This window comes from Macaca thibetana, chromosome 2 (genome assembly GCF_024542745.1).
Source record: "Macaca thibetana thibetana isolate TM-01 chromosome 2, ASM2454274v1, whole genome shotgun sequence".
NCBI lineage: Eukaryota > Metazoa > Chordata > Mammalia > Primates > Cercopithecidae > Macaca > Macaca thibetana.
The window spans coordinates 164405322-164427647 of record NC_065579.1 but is presented as its reverse complement, the minus strand read 5'-3'; positions in this window follow the sequence as shown (position 1 = coordinate 164427647).

Genomic DNA, 22326 nt, shown 5'->3' with positions numbered 1-22326 from the left:
CTTGAAATTATACCTTTAATGAATTTATTTAAAAATACGAATATACCAGTTGAGAGAACAAAATCACCTTAAGGAAAACAACATTTTGGAATTGAGCTAAACAATAGATTTAAAATTTACTTAAAATGAAAGATCAAGGATTGTAAAAGTTCTTCCCTAAGGAATGTGTGTGTCTCTGTGGGGAGTGTGTGTGTGTGGGTATGTGTGTGTGTGTGTGTGTGTGCATGTGCACAGCATGTTTATGTGTGTTTACACTTTAGTAGAGATCATCCTGGCCTTGTCCTTCCTTTCAAATTGTCATACCTCTCAGACCACGAGTACCAGCACAACATCCCCGCATGACCATCTTCAGCTTTAAGGGAAATAGTAAAGAAAAAAAGGAATCAGTTATAATTTGGATTTGTCTCTTTCTATGACAATGCACTGGTCTTTTAATCAGACCAATGCCTCCTGTGGTTTTAATGAATAAGAATGCATAAATGATTGTATATGAACTCTGTGTTAGAAAAGGATTATCACCTTGAAGCAAAACTCTAATAGCCTGCCTCTAATAACATCAAGTTAGGCTTGCAATTTACAAACGATCATTTGAAAGATGTTTTAAATTGTTTTTATTTTGATTACTTTACATGATTAAAAGCCTGAAACTGATATGTCTGTTTCAATAAGATTCAGCCAAAGGTGAGGAAAAAAACAAGACCTAAGCAGAGTTAATAGCAAGTACCACTGGCATATTTAATGGGATCAAATTTGATCTTATTTATAAACGCATTAAATGGTTCATCTGCATTTTCTATTGAGTGTCAGGGCAGCGTATAATTAAGAAAAATTGTAATTGTAGAGTATTCTATCATTTGCTTAACAATCTTCCTACACTTTGTTTAACGTTCTTTAAAATGATTCATTCTTTGGAAAGGGTTATGTTCCTTTTCAAAGAGGGCTAGTTATGTCTAAGGACAGGATTCAAAATTATAGGGGTTGGTTTTATGTAGATGTTATAAATTAGTAAATAACTATTAGCTGGTTATCCAATTAAAGGAGTGTAGGTTAGGATAATTTATGCAATTGGAGAAAGGGAAAACTGCTGAGGGAAAAAAGAAACAAAATATATTTTTTCTTTATGTTTCATTTGTACACGAGAATCATACTGCTATGGGTACCATTCCATTTGTATTTGGCCTCAAATTAGAAAAAAAAAGCATAAATCAGTTATAAACATGATTTGAATAGATAGATAAGATAATATCTTTAACCTTTGGTAAGGGCAACTGTTAAGGACTAAATTGTGTTTTCTTAAAATTCATATGCTGAAGACCTAACCCTCAGTGTGATAGTATTTTGAGATAGGGGATTTAAGGGAATAATTAAGTTTAAATTAGGTCATAAGGGTGAGGCCTCAGTCCAGTAGGGCTGATGTCCATAAGAGAAGAGAAAGAAACATCAGGAGGGCGTGCACAGTGGAAAGGCCATGTGAGGACAGGGCGAGAAGGTGGCTGTCTGCAAATCAGGAAGAGAGGCCTCACTGCAAATCAACTCTGCAGGCATCTCGATACTAGACTTACAGCCATCAGAATGTGAGAAAATACATTTCTGTTTTTTAAGGTATCTAGTCTGTGGTATTTTGTTATGGTAGCCCAAGCAGACTAATACAGGAGATGAGTAGAATCTAACCTCCAAGTTTTAATATCAATTCTATACATTAGAGTAAATGAAACCTGTAACAGTTGGACACAGCCAACCTTACTTTACTTTTATATTTATAAGTAATATTATGTTACTTAATATGTGTCAACATTTAAAATAAGCTGTATCTAATATCTTTTAGTTTATAAAATATTTTTACATTCATTAACTCATTTGATTATGAAGAAATATGTTGTTCTTGGATCTTCATATTTTGATCTCCTAATAAAATCAGTTAATATGAGTGTGAAATCTCTAAATAAGGAATAGCATGTTAGCATCCTGCTTTACAGCCAAGGAGGCAATGGAAAGAAAATGAATTTGTAAATAAAATGGAGCCTTGCTACTAAAAGTGTGGTTCATAGATCAGCTGCATTAGCATCACCCCAAAATTGTAAAAAAGACAGCATCTTGGGGCCTATCTAGATGTATGAATCAAGATTCGAATTTTAACAAGATCCAAATTGCAAAGTTTATAAAGCATTCGCTTAGAGCACAGAGTAATAAATTAATTTGCTACATGAACCAAAGTGACAGGCAGACTAACTAAGAGAAAATGCAAGGTGTGCACCACCAAGGGCCTTAATAGTAAAGGAAACATTTACTTTGAGTGGAGAAAACTGTTTTTTTTTTTTTCCCAATAGAAGGAATTAGGTTTACAGAGAGAATAAAGTGAATAGTGTCAGCTTGGTAGGAGGGAGAATATATGACTGGGAAGGGTATCCTGAACTTTGGTGGTTTCTTTTTTTTTTTGGAATTAGATTTATAAATCAATGCCAGATATGACAGTGATTAGGAAGAAAAACCATACATCCCATTTTATTTCACATGCTTGACAATTATCTGCCTCCACAATGAAAAGAAATGTAGAGATTCTTTTAACAAAGTCAATTGTTTTTAGATGTTGTTTAAAATTTTATTCAACTTAATCAATTTATAATTTGGTGTGGGGTATGAGGTAAGAATTGTACGAGTTTTTCCTCCAATTCTTAATGAAAAATTTCAATACAATTAGTCATATTTTTAGTTCACTTAAACCTTAAGTTTATACTAAATTATTGTCTTTTCTTGTATTTTTATGTATTCTGTTATACTACAATTTTTTTTCCAGCACTAATACCACACTGTTTGACTTTCCAAAGCTCTGGAAGATGGTTAATGTATGCTAATGTTAATTTTCAATTATTACTATTTTTCAACTTTAAAAAATCTCCTTATTTGGTTTAAGTGAGAGTTAGCACTATCTCAGCATGTTTCCGAAATATTCTGTTTGTGTTTCGAATGGAATTGCTTTCAATTTACAATTAACTTTGGAAATAATTAGTATCTTCTCAGTTTCCAGAAACATGGTGTTACTCAAGTATTTTGTTTTTCTCAGTCAACTTGATTGTTATTTATTCATACAGACAAAACTTAAAACATTTAGTTAATTGATTAGGAATACTCACTACAATAGATACACAGAAATCTGTTAGTTGCTTGAAATTGCTAATTTAATATATTAAAAATTGGTTTCCTAGCTAAACAGCTTAAATATTGATTATATGCCTTCTATAACATTATATTACATAAATTATAAATTGGGTTTCTGTGATTAACTCTTAAAATATTCTAGAATTTTCTCCAGAGAGGCAGGTTTTAGTAGATATGTGTTTCATGTACCACTGTTTTAATCCCTGGACTAATTATCCAAGATTTACTTGTGTTCTGCTACATCTATAAAAAAAACTCAGGGGTTAATTTAACATTTTAAAATGAATTAATGTACTACATCATTTTAATAGAATAAAGAAAAAAACCACAAGATTATTTTAATCGCTCATAAAAAGCATTTGACAAAATTCAGTACCAATTCATGATAAAAGCAGTCATCAAACTACTAGCAGAAGAGAACTACCTTAAACTGATAAGGGTCATCCATGAAAAACCCACAGCTATTGTAACATCCTACTTGATTGTGAAAGACCAAATGCTTTCTTCTTAAGATCAGTAAATAGACAGGATGTTCATTCTAACTACTCTGTTAAACATTTTAGTGGAGGTTCTAGCCAGGGCAATTAGGCAAGAAAATGAAATCAAAGTCATCTCGATTGGGAAGAATAAAGTAAAATGATTGCTATTTGCAGATGACAGGATCTTGTATGTAGAAAATTCTATAGGAATCCATGTAAACACAAAATTTATTGGAACTAAAAAAACAGCCATTCAGCAATGTTACACGGTACAAGGTCAAGACATAAAAATAAATTACATTTCTATACACTAACAGAAAATAATCTGAAAATGAAATTAAGAAAACAATTGCAATTACAATAACATCAAATACATAAGCCAGGCACAGGAAGACAAATATTGCATGTTCTCATATGTGGGAACTAAAAACACTGATCTCACAGAATTAGAGAGTAGAATGATGGTTACCAGAGGCTAAGAAGGATAATGGGGAGAGGGTGATAAAGAGGGATTGGGTACAAAACACAGTTAGTAGATATAAGGGACAGTTGATATGGGGACAAAAACACAGTTAGTAGATATAAGATCTAGTCAGTAGCACAATAGGGTGGCTATTGTTATAGATAATTTATTGTATATTTCAAAATAACTAGAGGAGTAGACTACATGAAATTTAAACAATGTACGAAAATAGTTCTACCAGGAAGATATACAAATGGCTAGTAAGTACATGAAAAGATGTTCAACATCATTAACCATTAGGAAAATGCAAATCAAAGTCACAATGAGAAACCTCAAAACTACAATGGAATACCATATCACATGCACTGGGATGGCTATAATTTGAAAATAACAGATAGTAAGTATTGATAAGGATGTAGTTATAGAAATTGGAACCCTCAAACACGACTGGTATGGAATGTAAAGCAGTGCCACCATTTTAGAAAACAATTTGACAGTTTTTCAAAAGATTATACATACAGTTACCTTATGAACCAGCAATTCCTCTCTTATGGCATATACCCCAAATAAATAAAATATATGTTCATAAAAAACTTGACATAAATACTTATAGAAGCATTATTAATAATAGCTAAAAGTAGAAAAATCTAAATGTCTGTCAACTGATGAATGAATAAAATGTGGTATATCTATACAATGGAATATTATTAAGCAATATAAATAATGAAGACATATAGATCCTACATATAGACTAACTTTGAAAACATTTTGCCAAATGAAAGATGCTAGTCACAAAATACCACATATTGTATAATTCCACATACTTAGTATATGACATGTCCAGAATACACAGATCTACAGAGATAGATCTGTGTATTCTACAGAAAGTAGATTCCCTGTGGCTTAGGACTAGAGGTTTGGAGGAAAATAGGGAGAGACTGTGAAGCAGTACAGAGTTTCCTTTTGGAGTGATGAAAATGTTCTAAAATTGACTATGGTTATGGTTGCATAACCATGTAAACAAGCCAAAAAACATTGAATTGTCTACTTTAAACTGGTGAGATGTGTGCTATGTACATTTTATCTCAATAAAAGTGTTATATTAATACAAATCTCAGGGTTCTCTTTCTCCATCATAGACCAACAAAAATATTCTACCCGGAACTCAGGGACTAATGAGCAAGAGTTTCCATTGTTGTTGTTTTCTTAAGCAGTGATCTGTCAAGCATGTTTTGTTTACTTCTGTGTTATTTTTGCTTTTTCTGTAAACTTTTTTATTGTATGCTAAACACAAAACTATTCCTAACTTCTTTACATCCTTAAATGATTATCTTAATAAATTATGTCAAGTATTGGTTATGAAAAATGTAAAATTAAAAGCTAAAATATTTTCTAGAATAATAATCAAACTTGTTATTTGAAAGCAGAAAATGAGTGAAATATAATTTGACAAACTGAAAAAGAAAAAATTATAGAATCTATAAATTTAGGCCCAGGAAACAATAGAAACACTTTGAAACTGAAATAGTAACACTTTTATTAAAACAGAATTTCAGAGATAAATTTAGATGTAATTTTGGCTCACCTAACAGACATTAAAAATTTCATTTAAACTGTAGTTGCCAAATGAATTGGCCTGAAAAGAATCACGAAGCTCAGATCACTCAGAAATGCAGGCCCTTTAATTTCCATTTTCAGGTAACATCTTAATTTTTTCTTACTGTGTCATTGTTTATGAAGAGCAAGTTCATGGTTATGTATGGCAGGCTAAATCAATTAGAGTTGTAAATCCGTTAATGTTCTCTGGCCTTAAATAGTTCTCTTTGAGGCTGGGTGCGGTGGCTTACGCCTGTAATCCCAGCACTTTGGGATGCCAAGGCAGGTGGATCACCTGAGGTCAGGAGTTCGAGACCAGCCTGACCAACATGGTGAAACCCTGTCTCTACTAAAAATACAACAATTAGCTGGACGTGGTCGGGGACGCGGGTAATCCCAGCTACTCAGGAGGCTGAGGCAGGAGAATTGCTTGAACCTGAGAGGTGGAGGTTGCAGTGAACAGAGATCGTGCCACTGTACTCCATCCTGGGCACCAGAGTGAGACTCTGTCTCAATATATAAATAAGTAAGTAAGTAAGTAAATAAATAAATAAAAAATAGTTATCTTTGATTATTTTAAAACAGAATGTGTCACCTTAGTAATAGAGCTCAAGACTTTCGTATTTTTAGTGCTAGTTCAACCTGTTCAGAATCTAAAACAAGACAATGAGAATGAGGCTAGTCACTTGCATAGCTCTAAAAGCAATAACTTCAAATACAAGTTGCAAAAATAGACTTAGCAAAAATAAATAAATAAGGAAGGAAAGAAGAAAGGAAGGAAGAAAGAAGGGAGAGTGGGAGGGAAGGAAAAGATGTACAATGCTATCTAACTCACTTTGCTTATCCAAAATGCTAAAGTTTCGGTGACCAGAAATTTGTTATATTCCATTTATACAATGCTATTTTTGCTTCAGCATAAAACTCTGACACTGTGCCAAGTTGTTGAGTGAGCTCTAATCCTCCCAAGTAGGATGGATTGAGCACCGTGTGAGTGATAACATTGATCCCTGGATACCATTGCTCCATTGCCTTATAATATGCTTGGCCAATTAATCAGGGGTTTCTAGCTGGCCCCTGGACTGCTTGTCTTTTGCTATCAGGGAGCAAATTTTAGCTATCTCAATAACAAAATTTGTGTCTTCATTTACATACATGTTCACAATGTAATTATCCTTGGCTTTATGAAGACATGGATTTCAAATCTGAGTTTTTAATTCACCTAGGGAGAATTTTCAGTTGTAACAAATCACTTGCAAGGTTCTTGCCCTTTTATCATCGAATGACTGAAGTATCATGTGAGTTTTGTTATCTAAGTGCTTTCCTTCAGGTGGATTTATATGTAGGCAGTTATAGGTGGCTAGCATGATACTAGAAACCCCCCAGTGAAGGCAGTAGGGGTTGTTATTTCTTCTCATAACTCACCGGAGTTCATAAAGTCTATCATTGATGCAGCTATTCTAGCCTGTGCTTAGAAAAGATAATTTTATCTCACTGAGTATAATAATATTTGATAAGGACTATGGATTTTTAAAAATGAAAGGAAATAATAACAGTATGTGACACATTAACTTATACAGCTAAACAGGTTCTAAAGCTTAAATAGTCTAAGAAAGGAAATAGGTAAGCACTCCAGTTTACAAGTAGCTAATCCTTCATCGCTATTTCTTTTCGTTTTAAAAATATATGAGTGTAGTTTATTTTTTCTGTATTTTCTATCTACTTAATTTTTTCCTTGCATTTTTATATTTTATTTTTATATTGACAGATAACTTGTTTCTTTTTATCATGTACAACATGATGTTTTGAAGTGTATCAACATCGTGAATGGTTAAATCTAGCTAATTAGCACACACAGCACCTCACAGTTATCATTTTTTGGTGCTAGCACATGACATTCAATCTCTTTACAGTTCTCAATAATTCAATATATCATCACTAACTAGAGTCATCTTGAGGTACAAAAGATCTCATGAAATTTATTCCTTCTGCCTAACTGTAATTTTGTATCCTTTGACCAACAGCTCTCCATCTCCCTCCCCTAATCACACCAAACTCTGATGATCACACACTCTCTCTATGAGATCAACTTTCTTAGATTCCACATATGAGTTAGATCATGCAGTATTTGCCTTTGTGTGCTTGGCTTATTTCTCTGAACCCAATATCCTTCAGCTTCATCTATCATCTATGTTGACACAAATGACAAGATTAATTTCATTTCTAATGGCTGAATTTTATAGCTCTGTGTGTGTGTGTATACATACACATATATACGTACACACACATTATATACATAAGTATGTATACTGAAAGTGTGATATTTGTATCACATTTTCTTTATCCATTCATCCATCAATGGACACCTAGTTTGGTTCCATGAGTGTGGCTTATAATAGGAATAAACATTAGAAATAGCATTATGGTCTACAACAAATTAAAACGCTGGGAATGTCTAAAATTATATTTCAAAAATCTATAAATTCTTAGCTGTCATTTGCAAGTGGTTGGGTAAATGTCTTTAAAATTGCATGTGATGGCTGGGCGCAGTGGCTCAAGCCTGTAATCCCAGCACTTTGGGAGGCCGAGACGGGCGGATCACGAGGTCAGGAGATCGAGACCATCCTGGCTAACATGGTGAAACCCCGTCTCTACTAAAAAATACAAAAAACTAGCCGGGCGAGGTGGCGGGCGCCTGTAGTCCCAGCTACTCAGGAGGCTGAGGCAGGAGAATGGCGTGAACCCGGGAGGCGGAGCTTGCAGTGAGCTGAGATCCGGCCACTGTACTCCAGCCTAGGCGACAGAGCGAGACTCCGTCTCAAAAAAAAAAAAAAAAAAAAAAAAAAAAAAAAAATTGCATGTGATGTGGCAGATCAGGGCAGTCAATTTTTAAATATTCACATTTTGCTATATATAAAATGGTTGCAAATAATAACTGAAACATTAGCTATGGCCATCTCTGGGCATTGGCTTAGGTTTTTTTTATTCCATTTTTAACTGACACATAGTTGTACACATTTATGGGTAATAGTGTGATGTTTCCATAAATGTATACAATGTATAAATAATCAAATCAGGGTAATTGGCCTATTGATCAGGGGTATCTAGCTAGCTACTGGATTGCTTGTCTTTTGCTATCGGGGAGCAACTATTGACTATCTCATTGACAAAATTTGTGTCTCCACTTTCATATATGTTCAAAATCTAATCACCCTTGGCTAATTACCCTGATTTGATTATTTGCACATTGCATATATGTATGGAAACAGTCACCATTTGTATGTGATAAGAACACTCAAAATCTGATCTTTTTGTTATTTTGAAATGTACATTATTGTTAACCATAGTCACCCTACTCTGCATTAGGACACCAGAACTTATTCCTTCTATATAAGGAATAAGGACATTGTAACATGGTGTTTATTGACCAACTTCTCTCCATCTCCTCTCTCTGCTATCTTTAAAAGACTCTGGTAAATACTATTCTACTCCCTACTTTAATGAAATCCAGTTGTTTTATATTCCGAAGAAGGGTGAGATCGTGGGTAGTTTGTCTTTGCCTAGTTTATTTCACTTAACATAATGTCCTTCAGGTTTATTCATGTTGTCAAAAATGACAGGATTTTCTTCTTCTTTACGGCTGAATAGTATTCCATTCTGGATATATATAAAACAATATTTTATCCATTTATCCACTGATGGACACTGAGGTTGGTTCCTTATCTTGGCTATTGTGAATGGTGCTATAATAGTGGGACTGCAGATATCTCTTCAACATATTGATTTTATTTCTTTTGGATAAAAACCCAGTAGTAGGATTGCTGGATGATATGATAGTTCTATTTTTATTTTTTTGAGGAGCCTCAGGGTTGTTGACCAAAATGTTTATGCTAATTTACATCCCCACCAATAGTAGTCAAGAGGTCTCCTTTCTCCACATTTGTTTATAGGTATACTGACTAAACACTAATAATGCTAACCTTGGTCACTTGACTAAGATAGTACTTGCCAGGTTTCTCCACTGTAAAGTTACTCCCTTCCCCTCTTTTCCATATTTTTTTTGGAGGACTGTTACTTCTTTTAGTTTGTATCTAGAAGGGGCTCAGAAATTCAGACCACAGAGATAAGGCTGTGAAAAGATGTATGTTTAGTAAGACATAGATAATTGGGTTTGAATTTCAGCTCTGCCTTTGACTGTTTCTCTTGGGTGTTTCATGTAACCTCTCTGAACTCAATTTCCTCATCCATTCTTAGTTATCTTATAGTATGGTACTGCAATGAGGCAACCCGGGTTTAGAAGCTGACAAATGTAAAACAGTGCTCAATAGGTGTTTATTCTCTCTGTGTTTCTGTAAAATCTATTTACTACAAGACATCTCTTGACTTCATTTTTTCTCACTAGTACAGAAGACAGGACAGGGGCTAGATTTCACCTTTGTTACAGAGAATATGGTTCAGAGCTACATCTCACCAAATGTGGAGGTCTGTGATGAAAGAGCACCCCGTTTCCTGGCTCCTACCGGCAACAATCTATTCTTACTCTTATCTAAGTGAAGTTTCAGCTGAGCTGGCCCAATTTTTCTGATCAGGCTTATACAACAAATATTGGAGATGTGCAGATGTGCAGGGTTCTGAAACGTTCTGGTTAGTAAGATGCACAAGTTTTTGGTAGTGGTTGTCTGTCTTATTTTCTGTCTCTACTTTTCCCTAAGATTCCTGGAAAGATAATGTATGTACATACACAAGACTGTGCTCATGTCGATGTATACATGCCATTTTATTTTAATCATTTATATAAACTGACTTAAAGTGCTGTAAATGACCAGAATTATACATATCTATTTGTTTCTATAAGGGACCAACTTAAACTATCCTAGAAGTTTTCATGACCTTTAATTCCATTGGTAACAGTTATCCACTGCCATCGACTCCTTCCTTCTTAATGATTTGCTCTACAGTTCCCTGAAAAACCGAACTATTCTAGCCCTCTTGTCTTCAGTAAAACTCGCTGGCTGTTTCTACTCTTGGTCCCTGACGATGGACATCATATTATAAAATATTAGCATACTCTTCTAAAACATCCTACATTTTATATCTCTCATGACTTACGATCTATTTTGAAACTTATTTTTCACTGCAAGTTATATTCATATTTCTAACTGCTTGCGGTTGTTTCAGTTTCTCTAATTTTAACCTTGGTCACTTGACTAAGTGACCACAAACTCATTTATTTCAATACTCTATTTCTACTCCATATTTCTTTACCCTAACACACACTCACAAAAATGTCTCTGCATATTTTTTCTTTTTCTTCTCTTTCTTAACAGAAATTTAATTTCTTTTAATTAAAAAAATTAATTTTTAATTTTTACTCAAATGCCTTTCTATGATTACAAGTTCAGTACTTGAATTTTTCAGGGTAAACTAGCATATGTACCTCTTCATGGACTCTGTTAATTGGAATCTGTGTGGCAATTATTTTCCACACAACTCCTTTTGTTTTTTAAGTGTACTGTCTAATACTGTCATGATTTGTTTACATACCTGTTCACCAAAACTGGTTGTCAAACTCTTAAGTTTGCACCAAAGTTCCTCAAATATGGTGATATGTCACATCCAGAATAGGGTATTACTGCTTTGTATTAGTTTGTTCTCATGCTCCTAATAAAGACATACCCAAGACTGGGTAATTTATAAAGAAAGAGGTTTAATGGACTCAGTTCTATATGGCTGGGGAGGTCTCATAATCATGGCGGAAAGTGAGGGAAGAGCAAAGACACATCTTACATGGTGGCAGGCAAGAGGGCATGTGCAGGGCAACTCCCCTTTATAAAACCGTCAGATCTCATGAGACTTATTCACTATCACGAGAACAGCATGGGAAAAACTTGCCCCCATGATTCAGTTAGCTCCCACCAGTCCTTCCCATGACACAAGGGGATTATTACAATTAAAAGTGAGATTCGGGTGGGTCACAGAGCCAAGCCGTATCACGGTAAACTAGTATATTTACCTCTTCATGGACTCTGTTGATTGGAATCTATTTAGCAATTATTGTCCACACAACTCACTCTTTTTTTTTTTGGTAAAACGTACTGTCTAATATCTTCATGCTTTGTTTGTATACCTGTTCTCCAAAACTAGGTGCCAAACTCTTAAGTTTGCACCGAAGTTCCTCAAATCTAATGATATCTCACGTCCACAATAGGACATTACTGCTGCTTTTCACACGCAGAAGATAACTATGCCACTTTTCTTTACATTTTTGAGTTGGGCTATTCTCAAAATATAATTATTAAATAACAAATCTCTTTGATACTATGTGATCTGGTGACTAAATTCAGTACTGTGGCTATTTTAGTACCTGTTGCATCAGATATTATATGTATTTTACATTCTAATAAATTTTACATATTTTATATATCTTACATGCTAATAAATAAAAATTAAATATCATACCTGGCTTATCATGTCATTTTATCGTAACTGGCAGAAAAGTGGGCCTATAATTTGAAATAAAAGTATTAAAGTGATATTCTGCTAGCTAGTTGGTTGGATTGTTAGTTGGTTTCTTGCTTAATTCCTAATGAAAACTGAACATAACCTGTCTCTTTATTTTTACTGGTAGCATTTTTCAAAATGCTGACATGTGATAGGAACCCAATCAAAGTTTGTTGAATAAATGAGTAAATGAATAAATAAATTCAATTCAAATATTCAGAGTAAAACTAATTGATGTTCTTCAACACATTAAAAATATGGTAATTTTTCCACTTGTAGATGAGATTCTGGAGTTCATCTCAATCAAAAAGAGAAGTTGTATTCACTTGAGAATAAGTAAATTTTCTCATATATGTTAGTATTAAATTTCACTGTCATTAATTTCACAAAAATATTCCTTGGCAATTTTGATGTCCCTAATATTTTAAGAATTGTATTCTCTTCATGGCACTAGCTGTTAGTATTCACTACAAAACCTGTAACTTCGTAAGTATCATACTGGCTTTTAAAGCTACAGCTGTCATCTTTGTGGAGGAAGTATCTTCTAACATACAGTGGTATTCCTCCCTATTATTAATTCCACTCCTGAGAATTACACCAGGCCTAATCATGAGCCACTGGTTGTACTATATGCAACATTCTTTCTTGATTGTCCAACTGAATTGCAAAGTGCATCTTGATCAAGGCAAGAATTTTTTCAAGTGATACTTGTATTTGTAGATTTCATTTTGCACATATCCTCAGTGTCTTAAGTGTATCTCTTTGAATCTCACATACTCACATATGCATTCATCACACTCAGCTCTTTGTCCTAATTTATTAACTGCCTACCTTAAAATGTAAAACACAAGTGAGAAGAAAGAGATATAGTTTTACAAGTAGCTACAGGATTAATTCCATTTCCTTGTTAGTAGAAACCAATATATGAGGTGAAGTTATGGAAATTATGCGAGAACATCTGTGTCTATGTTTAGGAAATTAATTTGAATTGGGGTTATCTTCTAGTTCTTCTGGGAAAATAACTTGCTCCAAATTCTGCTTTCTTTTATCTGCAAGTTTAATTCCACATCTCCCCCACACTGTAGTGAATTTGTGTCATTTTTATTTTATTTTCATTTTCATCTAATATATATTTCAAATTATGGCCTGCCTCCATAGTTTTTTCCTTTTAAACTTAAAAGGTTTTTCAGAAGAGGGGGACACTTTTTTCAGTAATCATAACTAAAGGCTCTCAACATTAAGCTTCTCTCATATTTTATTATTCTGTTTCATTCATTCTTATAAAACCAAATTCTTTATCTTTGTTGTCAAAAAAGGCACCATTTTATCAAGGGCCTACTATTTGCCCTGATTTATATACATTATCTCATTTATTTTTCTCATTCAGTCCTAGGTATTATTACTTTTTTTTTTTTTTTGAGATGGAGTCTAACTCTGTTATCCAGGCTGGAATGCAGTGGCGCAATCTCAGCTCACTGCAACTTCCGCCTCCGAGGTTCAAGTGATTCTCCTGCTTCAGCCTCCTGAGTAGCTGGGATTACAGGTGCCGCCATCACACCTGGCTAATTTTTGAATTCTTTTTTTTTTTTTTTTTTTTTTTTAGTAGAGATGGGGTTTCACTATGTTGGTCAGGCTGGTCTCGAACTCCTGACCTCAAGTGATCTGTCCACCTTGGCCTCCCAAGGTGGTGGGATTACAGGTGTGATCCACCCTGCCTGGTCTTATTATCTAATTTTATAATAAGTAAGAGCCAGGTTCTGGAAACCCATATAGCTTTCCTTAGGTAAAGCAGCCAGGTCTTACCAGGTCTGAGTCCCCTCCTCCCTCTTCTTTTCCTAAATGCTTACTCTTCTTAAGTAGTTGACAAGGTTTCTTTCCAAGTTTAGTAAGTTTGATTGCCTGCTGCTATATGTTAATTCTTGTGAAAGATAAAGATTTAAAAAAAGTCCACTTTTTTTTCAAGTAGTTTTGGTATGTTGGTGTATTTTACCATGCTGTAGAATTAGGACAGTCACTTCTTCTTTGTAGTTGACCGTGGAGGGTATCTGGGGAAATGAACAAAATCAACTATCAGAATGACATCCATGGATCTACATCTTGGAAAGTGGCACTGCTGTTATACAATATAAAGCTCCAATTCATCAATTATTATTATTTACAGCATGAGTTGGCCAATGAATAGGACCCCTTGCAGTTGAAGCCTCATAAGGGATAAGATTTTACAAATATAATTTTGGAGAATTATGGATGCTCTACGGACTTACCAAATTGAAAAAGATCTTCAGAGATGACACAGGCCATCCCTCAGTCTTCTGGAAAGAACAGAGCTTACCTCAGATGTGAAACAGAAATTTTATTGGTCTTCTAATGTTAATCAGCACATTCACTAAGAAAGGAAAATTCTGGCAAATCAGTAAACAAATACTTGGCACTATGTTCTGGTTAGTAGCACCCGAGTACTATTTAGTTTCCTTAACCCATGTATTTGAAAATTACATATAATTACAACATTATGACTACAGATTCTCACTACTTATATTAATAGGATGTTTTGGCCCGGTAGGATTCCTTGGTAGTTCTGTCACAAGTGAGGATGTATGTGAATTGATTCTGGGCTAAGAGTTATTCAATGAGTATATATAAAGCAATTATTTTTATCCACAATGAGGTTGACTAGTACTATGCGGTCATGAATCTTTCTCAAAGTAAGAGCTCTACTAACCCTCACACATTTGTCTTGAAGCACGGTTAGAATGCTTGAGATCCCTTTTCAAACTCAGTAAGCTGATAAAACCTATCCTTTATAAATAAAAATGACAAGACTAAAGTGTATTTAAGAAGATTCTCAGAGCATGAAGATACATGTTTGTCTATGCACATGTGTTTATGTGTGTATAATGTGTTCTCTCTCTTTAAAAAATGAACAGGAAATATTAGTCATTTCTGAACACTTGCAAAGAACAAAATAATCTCAGCTAAAAGGAATGGTTTTCCCTTTTTCAGGAAGTTTAAAGCAAGTGTCTGAATATAGGGCTTGCAAAATAATTGCTTTCTCCAATAAAATTATAGCATAATTACTGAGGGGCCATAGTATATTTTATACTGCTCTGTTAGAACTCTCTATCTTTTATCCTTTAGAAGATTTTACGGCACTGAACTCAGAACAGAGGTCACAGTCCACACATCCAACAAATAAGTAAGTACAAAAGGAGAAATCCTAAATAGAAAATGCTTGTAACTACATTCCACATAGTAATATAGTACCATGTTTAACCCTTACTTTAGTTATGCTAATCCATTATCTAACCCATCCAAGATTCAATTAAATAAGGAATTCAGTAATGTACAGTGGAAAGCTACTTACTCCCATAAGAGACTGTTTATTTTTAGCTATAGATTCTTAGAATCTTCTGGATACTTCCCTAGTCTTTTCAGTGGAAGCAATGTAAATACATATACCTGTCAAGTCTAAGTATTTGGAGTTGAATAGAAATGTACTCAGTATTAAAATACAAGTGATCATATATCTCAGGCAAAATGTACTTCAAAGAGCCTTTTGCCATCCACTAAAAAGAAGAAAATGACATAAAGAAGATTCTGTATCTCTATGTAAATGCTTTGGACAAGTGAAAATATTAATGACTAAAACCTTTAAATACTAATGATTAAAATTAAATAGTTGTACTTCAACACTCAGTTTCTTTTTATTTTCAGTTTTTACTCTGAAATAATCATGTCTGCATTCACTGTCTTATATTCCAAGTCTAAATTAGAATGGTATGATTCTGAACTATTTGTAGAGGGAATTTAAAACTTAAGTGAGGATAAAAGGCTATGTTGATATTCATTATACCAGAAATTTATAACTTCAATTGTGGGGATTATTGAACTTTGGGATGTAATTTCTGCTTTTGGAAATTCTTGATCTCCTTTGTTTTCTAGTTTTTATAGCTGTGTGAAATAAATTCTAATTTCCAAACACCTTAATAGCAAAATTTATTCTGAGGTTCTAAAGTTCTTTAAAAGTATTTAATAATAGAGACATTACTCAATTATATTCCAAAACCTAATGTTTAGCTTATATTGTTTTTATAGTATGTGTGAAGTAAAGAGGAGGGTGAAACTATTTTCAAACGACACGTAAAATAGGACAAAAATTCTACGATTTTAATACACGTTAATAACTATTGCTCATACCTTCAAAATTTTTCATAGAATGGAATACCGTTGATTACATTTTTATGAAATATAATGTGTAAAAAGAGTATATATAACTTATATGTTCAGTTTTTAAAGGTTAATAATAAAACCTGAAGTACCACCGCTTTCCTTCAATGGTGGTACAAACATTGCTACTGCCTCACCTTTCATTTCGGAATTGATCACTATCCCAACGTTTGTGCCTATCCTTCTCTCATATTTCTTTATAATTTTATTATAAAACATACAGGATATGTTAGGTATTTATGAATTTAGAAAGATCATACTTCTTTATGTAATGATGCTCTTCATCTCTAGCTATACATTTTTGTCATAAACAACAACTTTAAGGATTCTGTATGGCTACACGAGCTTAAGTTTAATCTAGGTATTTCCCCTTATTTATTTTTCATCTCTCTTTGTCCTTATGTTTTATGTATACCTTGCATATGGCATATGACTGAATTTTGTTTTAATAAGGTCTGTCTGATATATTTTAAATGGAAAATTTTAGTTTATTTACTTTGATTAGAGATATAGGGTTTGTTCGACACTATCATTGTGTGTTTTTCCTTTTTAGGATCAGCTTTTTTTTTTTTTTTTTTTTTTAACATTCATTTTCTTTCTACTGTCTTGCCTTCTTTTGGACTGATGGTTAAGTTATATTTTATTTTCTTTTTCTGCCCATTCAAGAGTTTGGAATTTGTATACTTGTCTTAGTCTGTTTGGGCTGCTATAACAAAATACTGTAGGCTGGCTAGCTTCTAAACAACGGTAATTTATTTCTCACAGTTTTGGAGGCTGGGAGTCCAAGATCAAAGAATTGACAGTTTTGGTGTCTGGTGTGGGCCTGTGTTATAGACAGTCGTTCATAGACAGTGTCTTCTGCTATATCCTCACACGGTGGAAGGAACAAGGCAGGTTCGCCGGGGTCTCTTTTAATAAGGGCACTAATTCCATTTATAAGGGCTCCATCCTAATAATCTAACTATCTTCCAAATGTCCCATCTCCTAACACATCACATTGGTGATTAGGTTTCAACATATGAATGTTGGTAGGGCAAACATTCAGACCATAATAACTGATTTCTATTTTTTTAGTGATTACTCTAGAAATTTCAACAGCTCTGTTTAATTTACACCATAAATTATACATAGTTAATTTATATTTATGGAATAAGTACCCCAATGTAAGATTTCAGCATCAAGGGATGAGTATTTTAATAGATTACAAAAATGAAATCATATCCTTTGCAGCAACATGAATAGAGCTGGACACCATTACCCTAAGTGAACTAACAGAAGCAAGAAAATCAGCTATCACATGTTCTCACTTGTAAGTGGGAGCTAAACAAAGGATACGTGTGGACATAAAGATGGGGAAATCAGACTCTGAGGACTCCAAAGAGGGAGAGCAGAGGGCGGGGGGCAGGGAGGATTGAAAAATCATCTACTAGGTACAATGTCCAATATTTGGGTGATGGGTACACTAGAAGCCCAACCCCCACCATATGCATGTACTCATGTATCAAATAAGCCTATGTACCCTCTGAATCTGAACTAAATATATATATCTACTGCCATCTTGTCATCCAAAGGAATTAGTGTCAATTTTGACTGCAACTGGCAATCTATAAATGTACAAGTTTTTTGCATTCTTGCAAATGTTGTGTATTGTAATTATATATTTCTTTTAGTGCTAATTAAATTGTGGAAAGTTATTCTTTATTGTTGATATTTTCATACATTGATTAACTAGTATTTTCATGTGTGATTTATATTTTGTGAATTTAGCTATTTAATTACCATGTTTTATGTGCTCATTATACAATTAATCATTTATTTGAGGCTGATATTTTTCAGTGTCTGTGTAACAGACTTGAGCTAGTTGGCTAATTTATCTTGAAAATTTTTTACACCACCATGATGGCACTTTTATTATGTAAACTACGATTTAAACAAATATTTGTTTATATGTCCTCCTCTCTCCCAGACTGGAGAAATATATTCAAATCTCTACTCATGTTGCCTAACACAATGTTTGTGATGCCAAATATAGAGGTCTTTTTTTCTGGGCTGCCAACACTATCATCACTCATTATAAATTACACTAAGCTGTTATTATATTTCAAAAATGACCTCAGAAAGGAACAAAAGAGTATGTGTTTAGTCAGTTTGCCTTACTTAACTATAAGCTAACTACTTCATTTTAACTGTTTTGTTCTAGTAGATATTATTAGGAGATACTTAATGAGATTCAAGGGTCACCTCACACAACTAGGAGTATTTAATTAAATAAATATCTCTAGTTTCTACCACAGAGTGTACATTATGTTCTCTAGGAGGATGTGGCTCATAAATCTATAGGTGTTAGGTGTCTTTACATTAGGCAAACTTCAATCAGAAGCATCTGACTCAAAGCATTCCAAAGGTAAAGATTCTTCTCCTGGAATGAAGCATCATTCTATTTGTCTGGAGACCCAGTTGTTCTTACAAGGAAATTATACAGGATCACCTACCTTATTTTATCTTCCCCAGAAGCATCCATCACCATCCCAACTCTCTATTCCCTTGGTAATTGGGGAAGAAATGCATCACATCAGCTTTAATTCTTTCCTTCCCAGATTTATTCTATGATATGTTCAGCTAAGCTTACTTAACCTGAGGACACTCCTCCACAGGGATGACAAAAGAATGAGGGAACCATGCATTCTGCTGCTTCTCGGTGTGTAAATTTCCCCAGTGGTCCTTACATTATATATTGCTAGTGACCATTGTGTTAATGCCCTGTTGTACTTCTTATTTATATGTATGCTGTCTATTTACACTGGGATCGTCACTTTTTTATGAGCTTAATTTTATTTGTTTACTGACTGGCTGCCAGATGAAAAATGATTACTTACATATTACAACTTGGAGTAATATTATAAATGATAATAGTATTTTTTATTCCAGTATACATACAGAATATAGAGTTTCATGTGCTGAGACAAGTATTTCTAGAAGCATAAAGTGAAAAAAGCGAACACAGGAAAACCTCATGAATAACTGAAAACTTAAATATTGGACTAATACATTTGCTCTTACTCATCAATACATTGTCTAATATAAAATGCTGTCAATTAGTAGTATGCTTTTTTTTCAAATGTAACAGATAAACCTCCTTGGCAAAACAATCAAGTTTGCCAAGAAAAAGGAAATTAATTATTGGATGCAAACAGTAAAGAAAAGACTACAAATACAAAAAAAAAAAAAAAGAATCATCCTAAGATGTACTCCTGAGGGAAAACATTGTCCCAAGTTACATAACTACTGAGGCTGTAAAAAAGTGAAGACACACAGTGAACATTATGATAAAAAGAGAAAGCATCTCTTTATCAAGCAATAATGTTGAACATCACATAAAATCAAAATGTGACATCGTAAAATGTAAAAAGATAATGACTGTCATTTATTTTACCTAAATTTGAATGAACAATTGATTTGCTGAGAACGAATCAGCTCATTGTATCTGCATTCACAGGAGTGAGAGTTACTTGACCACTTTTTCTTCTATCACTGCAGGCCTACAAAAAGAGGAGAGTAAATAAAATAAATAAGAGGAGACTCTTATTTTATTTATCTAATGTCTATTTTGTGGTGGACTAGAACAGGTGTTGAGTTATCAGACGAATAGAGTACAAACAGCTACATGTGCAGCAAGGAATGAATGCTAAATGATGATAATCCCCATATTCTTGTATTTATAAAGAATCCTGGCAATCAGCAATAGATCTTTATTTGAGGTTAAAATATGTAGCAAAAAATGTGAATATTTTTTCATCACAGCTATTTTAATGTGCTCGTTTTAAAGCATGCTGTTCAAGGAACTGGGCAGATAGTATAAGATTCTGCGTTTTGGTTGGGCGTGGTGGCTCATGCCTGTAATCCCAGGACTTTGGGAGGCTGAGGTGGGCAAATCACAGGGTCAGGAGTTTGAGACTACCCTGGCCAACACGGTGAAACCCCGTCTATATTAAAAAAAAAAAAATTAGCTGGGCGTGGTGGTGGGCGCCTGTAGTACCAGCTACTTAGGAGGCTGAAGCAGGAGAATCCCTTGCAGTAAGCCTAGATGGTACCACTGCACTCCAGCCCAGAGGACAGTGTGAGACTCTGTCTCAAAACAAAACAAAACAAAACAAAATAAAACAAAAAAAGATTCCGTGTTTCCACACCAAATATGGTGACCATCATGGCAAAAGGTGTTCATGTGAATTTTTGAAATGAAAAGTGAAACTTTAAAAAATATCTTCATGGACTGATAATGCTTCCAAAGACCATCTTTTAATGATTCAGTTGACTTGTTTCAGTGAGTATACAAAGCAATATAGTGAGCATCTTTAACAAGCCAACAAAGAAAAACAGTCTTAGGATATGGAAAAGGCTTGGGCAAGTCCCAAGTATTCTGTTTGAGCCTGTGGATTTATATGTGATTAAAACCACATTTACCACAACTTTTTAGGTTTCTTTTTCTTTAGATATTTTGAGTATGATATATGCCACTTGAAAATAAGAGAATTCTAAAAACAAAATATGTTGTTGCCATTAAGAGCCTAAATTCTGGAGTAAGGCTGAGTAGGTGTAAATCCTGGCCCCATCACTTGCTTATTGTGTGGCCTTGCACAAGTTTAACTTCTCTGTGCCTGAGTTTCATCATTTATAAAAAAATGAAAAAAATTACTTCATAATATACTTGGTTAAAATGAGATAATATATGCAAATCATTTAAAAGAATTTAGTGTATCTGGCATACTTTAAGAAATTAACCCATATTAATATTTTTTATTACCATTTTTTTTTTTTGACAGAGTCTTGCTCTGTCTTCCAGGTTGGAGTGCAATGGCACAGTCTCAGCTCACTGCAGTCTCCGCCTCCTGAGTTCAGGCAGTTCTCCTGCCTCAGCCTCCCAAGTAGCTTGCACTATAGGCACCATGCTTGTCTGTGTTTTTAGTAGAGACGAGGTTTCACCATGTTGGCTAGGATGGTCTTGATCTTCTGACCTCGTGATCCACCTGCCTTGGCCTCCCAAAGTGCTAGGATTACTAGGACATGAGCCACCATGCCTGGCTTTTTATTACCTTTTCTGTATGAATTGGGAACCATTAAAAACTAAATGAAAATATGCAAGGAAACACAAAAACACAGAATACTTCTGAATAAAATGAAAGAATGGAATGGGAATGCATTACCTAAAGTCTCAAATTGAAAATTTAAAGTATATTTCAAGTAATTTGCTTGTAATTCCCCTTAGTGCTAGTTGTGTGTGTTCTTCGCCCAGTGTTGATTTGGGAAGGATGCATTGACCTAGCAAATGGTTCAAAGTGAAGAGGACTGCCCAGAGCCCAGAGGAGCTCTGCCCGGAGGAGGAGATTGTTTTGAGGTTACACAAAAGCCATCTTTAATTTCTTCACTCTTTTGGGAATGTAAAGGAGGGTTTATAGTCTTCCATGAGAAATTCCTTCATAATTTCCATCACTACTTTTAAGTGAAATGCCCAAATACTGGGACTGCCAAATAGTTACCACCATTTAGGTGAATATGTGAAATATAATTTTGTTTTTAATTTAGTAGAGAGAATGAGTACATTATAGCTGATGAGATGTGGAATCTGACATGATTTAGGCATGTATCATCTAGTCAAATAGAGAGAGTTTGGTGAAAAATTCAAATTAACACTTATTAGTAGCACCGAAATATTCATTTAAAATAATTGAAATGTTATTTTTAAATTAAAAGTATGATTTTCTAAAGGTGGCAAATTTTTATAGGTATAAGAAGATAGAGAAACACTGACTGAAGGGGAGTGAGGCTATATACAACTGTAGTTTTCAATTTGGGGCATTTAAAGTCTAGAGAAATTGTAAAGATCTCAATTGTAGCCATAAACATGGGAGC